The sequence below is a fragment of the Bos indicus genome, chromosome 9 (assembly GCF_029378745.1).
Source record: "Bos indicus isolate NIAB-ARS_2022 breed Sahiwal x Tharparkar chromosome 9, NIAB-ARS_B.indTharparkar_mat_pri_1.0, whole genome shotgun sequence".
NCBI classification, from domain to species: domain Eukaryota; kingdom Metazoa; phylum Chordata; class Mammalia; order Artiodactyla; family Bovidae; genus Bos; species Bos indicus.
Genome location: NC_091768.1, coordinates 75,278,244 through 75,284,335, shown reverse-complemented (window position 1 = coordinate 75,284,335; position 6,092 = coordinate 75,278,244).

The window sequence follows — 6,092 nt, the reverse complement described above, 5'->3', positions numbered from 1 at the left end:
TTTAAAACCATCCTAAAAATAGCCTAATCTTTAAAAATGGTCTTTTTGTATCTATGTCTTAATATTTAGCAATCAGTGTGCAGAACACACACAAGGAAAACCAAAAGTTTATATTACACAGAAGTTTGGGGAATTACTAAGAGGCTAGGAATTTTAAGACTCAAATTAATTAACTGACCCTCAAGAATGTTAAATGCAAATTAAGTGAGTACATTAACAAGCCATGGAAAAAACGTATTTCTTCTCACCTAAAAGGACAGATTAGATCGTGGAGGGCTCCCTGCCTCACCCAACTCAGGCCTCTGTTCACCTCCACTGGCAACAGCACCTTGCTGAAAAGCTCTCCCCCTGCCCCCTGCTTCGTCTTTCTTGAGGGCACCGATCCTTGCCTGAGAAAGCAGTCATGTGTCTGCCTCAACATGTAGATGCTAGTATGTCAGCTCTCTGAGAGGAAGAACTTTTCTAATCCCTTGTAATATTTCCAGACTTTAGGACAGTGCCTGGCAAATGTTACTGAACACAGCAAGTGTTCAGTAAATACTTGTTGAGGAAATGAATTGTCTATACAGTCACTTCTATTTGGCTTACGATTATGTCCATGTCAGTTTTACTCCTTTTGCAGCGAAGTGTGTGTGTGTAGAGAGAAGTGTCCTGTTTTTGTGCTTCCAGAAAAATCTGAAAAAACCACAAATTCTTGCAAGCAAGAACTGAAGTAAAATCTGGAATAAAGGTGTGGGAGTAAAGTCAGATGATAAGCTAGACATGTTACAAAAAAACTTCTAATTTTTTTATAATTTTATTTATTTTTGGCTGTGCTGCATCTTTTCTGCTGTACTCGGGTTTATCTGGTTGAGGCGAGCAGGGGCTACTCTATTGCAGTGCTTCTCATTGCTGTGGCTTCTCTTGTGGAGCTTGGGCTCTAGGCATGCAGGCCTCAGTATTTGTGGCATAGAGGCACAGTAGTTGCAGCACTCGAGCTCTAGAGCTTGGGCTCGATAGTTGTGGTGCATCAGCTTTGTTACTCCATAGCAAGTGGGATCTTCCCAGACCAGGGATCGAACCCATGTACCCTGCATTAGCAGTCGGATTCTTATCCACTGCACCACCAGGGAAGCCTCTTTTATATTTTTTAAGAGTACCAATTTCCATGTTTTGTAACAGGGAATCAAACTCAGTGAACTGATTTTACCTCAACAATTACACCTGTGTTGTGTCTATAGAACTGTTCTTTTCCATCATTCCCAGTGTCTTGCAGGGTTACATGGAACAAGATATGACTCACTCTCTAGATCTGTAGGGATCCTTTGTTTCACACAGCAGGAATCCCCCTTGACTCCTGCCTGAATGTTTGGAAAACTGCAACAGTTCTCTGGACTCCCCCAGCCTGCAGGAAGGACTGATATTTATCAAGTCTGCTCTAAGCAGATGTCTGGCAAATTTCTTATTGATCCCAAGTGACCTAATGTGGAAAGTATTCTATGTTTCTTCCAAGTAAAGAAACTGGGGCACAGGGAAGTTGCTAAAAGTTGTTAGGTAAACTAGAAATCACAAAGGTGTATCTTGGGAACACAGCACAGTAGGCACTCAGAAGCCAATAAAACCTGGAGGACAGCAGGCCTGGGACCAGTGCAGCTGGGAGTGGGGTGGGTTGCAGGTCAGAGGTGAAGGGGTCAGCCAAGTCCTGGAATGTGGAAGCCAGCAGCCCAGCATGACCCTGGGCAGGAACCTCTGCGGGAGCCTCTTAGGCTGAGGAAAGGACAGGATGGGGGAAGGCAGGTCACCTCTGCAGTATGATGTGGGACCCTGACTTTGGAGAGTTTACGAAGCCTAAAAGTCTAGAGACTCCAGAAATCAAAAATTAGTGCTCTGGGTTTTCTGGGCATTTGGTGGAGGGGGATAAAAAATGGCATCCTCCAGGCCTTTGAGCACCTGACTGGGGACTACGCTGGTGAATGAAGCTCAGAGATACTCACGTTGAGAGACTCAAACTCAACTGTCACTTGTCTCCAAAGTCCAGGATTTTTCTGTTGTGGTCTGATATCTCTAGCTTCCTATTATTCAAAACCAAAGGGCTAGGGGGGACCCTAAACCTTCCACTTGTCTTTGAATATGTGTTATTCTTTGACAACTGGCACCTACCCCCAGAAACAGCCTTCGATGAAGCTGGGAATATACTGGCATAAGTTACTTATGGCAGTTACTCACAATGCTATCATAAAATAGTACATGAAGTCATTATTTTAAAATGGGAAAGTTCCTTTGCTTACTCTGAGGTTCGTGAGGATTTTTAAATTTTGTTAAGAAGCTCAGTGTCCTTGTTGGATTGTCTGGCCATGTTTTATCTTTGTTCGTGAATAATAAATTAATACTGATCTGTTTCTCTGCTCTTCAACTCCTCCCAGAAAGCAAAGCAATAATAAAGGGGGTTTCCAAGTTGCAAGTGGTTGCCAAAATCAGCATCTTTTTCTTCCCTGGGAATCACGAAAAAGCAGCAATGAGAATTGAAATCAAAAACTTTTCCCACTTGGAAAGTTTGTTTTTAATTCTCTTTAAAAACGCTTGGATCAGAACAAGTAATCCAAGTTACAGAATTGTTAATAATAGAGGGGAAAAAAATCACATTTCAGAAACAAAGGGAGAGCCTGCGAGATACAGTCCAGAACAAATTCCTAGTGTAAATATTTGTATTGATATCAAATAAAGAACAAAGCAAATGCAATAAACATATGACACAGAGAATTTTTCTTTAAAAGAATAAATTATATAGAAGAAAAGAACTTTAAAAGGTAAAAGAGGAGAAATGAATGAGACATGAAATTTTCAAAAAGCAGAATATATATATCACAAAGTCTGCTTCCTTGAAAAGTGGAAAAGATAAATAACTAGCTTACCTAACTAAAAATAACAAAACAAGGGAGAAAATATCACTACTCAGAATAGGAAATTATAAAAGGGAAGCTGCAGAAACAGGCAAAATTGCATGCACCATAAGGGAATAATTGGCTCAACTCTCTGCAAATACATTTAAAAGCATGAATGAAGTAGAGACTGACTGTTCTAAAGAAATACAATTTGTAGAAACTAAACCTAGGAGACATAGAAAATCTAAACAGACTAATGATTATGCGAGAATTATAATAAAATTGGCAAAGAAATGCTACCCCCAAGTTCCCCGACGTCCCACCCAGGAAAGCACCCAGATGATTTCTCAGGGAAATCTCTCCAACCTTCAAGAAGCAAATAGTTCTCAGGTCACATAGATTAATCTGTCCAGCTTCATGGCCACATAACACGGTGAAGGTCATTGTTTCTTCTGTGTGTCTGACTGAACTACAGTGACCCCAGGCAGAGAATCTCAGCCCTCTCCCACCAGGACTCCAAAACTCAGACCGCAAAAGCAAAGTGTTAATTACTCAGTCGTGTCTGACTCTTTGCAACCCCATGGACTGTAGTCCACCAGGCTTCTCTGTCCACGGGATTTTTTCAGGCAAGATTACTGGAGTAGGTTGCCATTCCCTTCTCCAGGGGAACTTCCCCACCCAGGGATCGAATCCAGGTCTCCTGCATTGCAGGCAGATTCTTTATTGTCTGAGCCACCAGGGAAGCCCCCCAAACAGAGAAGCATCTTATTCCTTTAACTTCAATCTTGCAAATTCATGAAAACTGCTATATCACTTCCTTTCACTGATTCACTAGATATATATTCTGTGTTTACTCTATGTCAGGCATCCTTCCCAATGGAAGCAGCAATTAAAACATACAATGTTCCTGACCTCATGGAGTCTGTATTCTAGTGGAGGAGACAGACAGCAAGAATAACATAACACGGTGCATTAAATGAAAGTGTGATGGAGAAAAATGAAGCAGATGAAGTGCTGCCATGGTGGGTGGTCACAGAGGGATTCACTGATAAGATAATATCCAAGTTAAAATATGAGGGAGGTGAGTGAGTGAGCCTGGACATCTCAGAAAGAGCATTCAGGCAGAAGGGACAGCTAATAAAAATAAGTCCTAGTAGAGGATGTGCCTGACGTATTTGACAAACAGCAGAAAAGGCCACCAGGGCCGGAGGGCTTGGGGTTAGGAGGAGAGTTACAGCAGATGAATTTAGAATCTAGCAAGGCCAGATTATACAGAGCTTCAGAGGTGACCATCAAAATTTTTATTTTTATTCTGAGAGGCATGGGAAGACATGGGAGGATTCTGAGCAATGGCTCTGATCTGACATTTGAGAGAAACAATCTGCCTGATGCAGAGGACAGAGACAGAGGCAGAGAGAATGGCAAGGAGACAGTCAGCCTCAACCCGGGAAGGAGATGATGGCGGCAGAGACCTACGTGGTTGCAATCACGGGGGTGACCTGGCTATGCCAAAAATCCTTTCAGAGTTGCAACAAGGTACAGGCATATGCTAGTGCTTAAGTATCATGACTGATGACACCCAATAGAGTTTTTGAGGTCAGTGGAAGACCTCAGTCAAGAACAATCGAAGCAAAATCAGTAGCATCTTTTATCCAAACAATATGAGAGAAGAGCAGAAAAAGTTATCTTAATAAAGCCCTAAATCCAATGAATGGAGATTGAGAATAATCTATTAGTGTACAAAGTCCAAAAATAAAATTAAACTTGATCAAATTGGTCATTGTGCTTATTGCCTGTATTTGAACAATGCAGCTCCTTTTTTTCTGAATTTAAGCCCATAAACTATTTTAAAACTCATGCCAGCTATTTCCAGAATGCAGAAGTACTTAAAGGTCATGGTTATTACTCAGCAGAGTTATTGAGGGTCCAGCGGGTAAGAAAGAACAAATAGTTTCCCAGTTAAGGGTATTAGAGGCATGTGGTTCTCTGTAGGCTGAGAAGAGTGGTGTTCGAGATATAATTCATGATTGAAGTTTGAAAGATGTCCTGCTGCTTACCAAGTCATAGAATGAGGGAAAGGGCATGAAGCAGAAACCCAATCCATCCGACCCCCTTGGATAAACCCACTGAAATAGTGCAGAACATCAGTTTTTAAACACCTTTCTGAAGATAATAAGAAACATATAGCCCTTCATTACCAAGACGCACTGAAGACAATGACACGGGCTCCCTGTGGACTGACTCTGCTGGTATGCTCAGTACCACATGCCTAGTCGGGTGCCTGGCACACAGCACATGCTCAGTAAAGATTTGTTTGAGTGAATAAACAAAGGAATAAATAGCTGAATCTTCTTTGACATCATTCAATCCCTTTATGGAATCAACATTACAAGAAAAAAGCAACTTCCAATTTTTATAACCCTCAGACCCTGAGGGCAGGCAGACCTGGCTTCACTGCCCACTGTGTTACTGCATGCTATCCAAGCCTGGTCAGCTTCTCTTGCCTCTCAGCAACTGTTTCCTCATCTGCAAAATCAGGATAATAATACCAAACTCCTGGGCTTGTTGTGAGGATTAACTAAAGTAATGTTCAAAAAGGATACAACATACTGCCTCATAGTTATTAGATACTATTATCATCACTAAAATGGCATTAAAATCACTATAAGAAATTTCACAGAGATGACATCTTGTAGATAAACGTAAAATTTTTTTCTTTTGTTACAAATTATTTCAAACATACACAAAAGTACAGAGTATAATGAACTGCCTTGTACCCAGAACCCAGTTTCAATAGTTATCAGTTCATTGCTGGTCACCCCCCTTCCCCAACCGCTTGGATTATTTTGAAGCAAATCCCAGACATTATGTCATGTCATCTGTGATACTTCAATGTGTATTTCTAAAATAATAACTAAAATCCCATATCATTCCTAAAAATAATGAATAAAGATTCCTTAATTTGATGAATTTTTGGTCAGCTGGAAGCCACAGGAGAAAAGAGAATCAGGTCTGTCCAAGGCAGGGCTTTAGGCAAGTTCTCTCCAGATCCAACACAGTAGAGGCATCCATGGTCACTGTCGAGGTGGTCTCTTCCTGCTAAGGGGCTGGTGGCTGGGAGTGGGGGATTTGGGAGGGGAAGGAACAAGTTTGCAGCCAGCATTTCATGCCTGAAGCCGAATAAAGCAGGGGTCTCCCATTGTCTGTAAGTTTCTTACTTCCCAAAGCAGA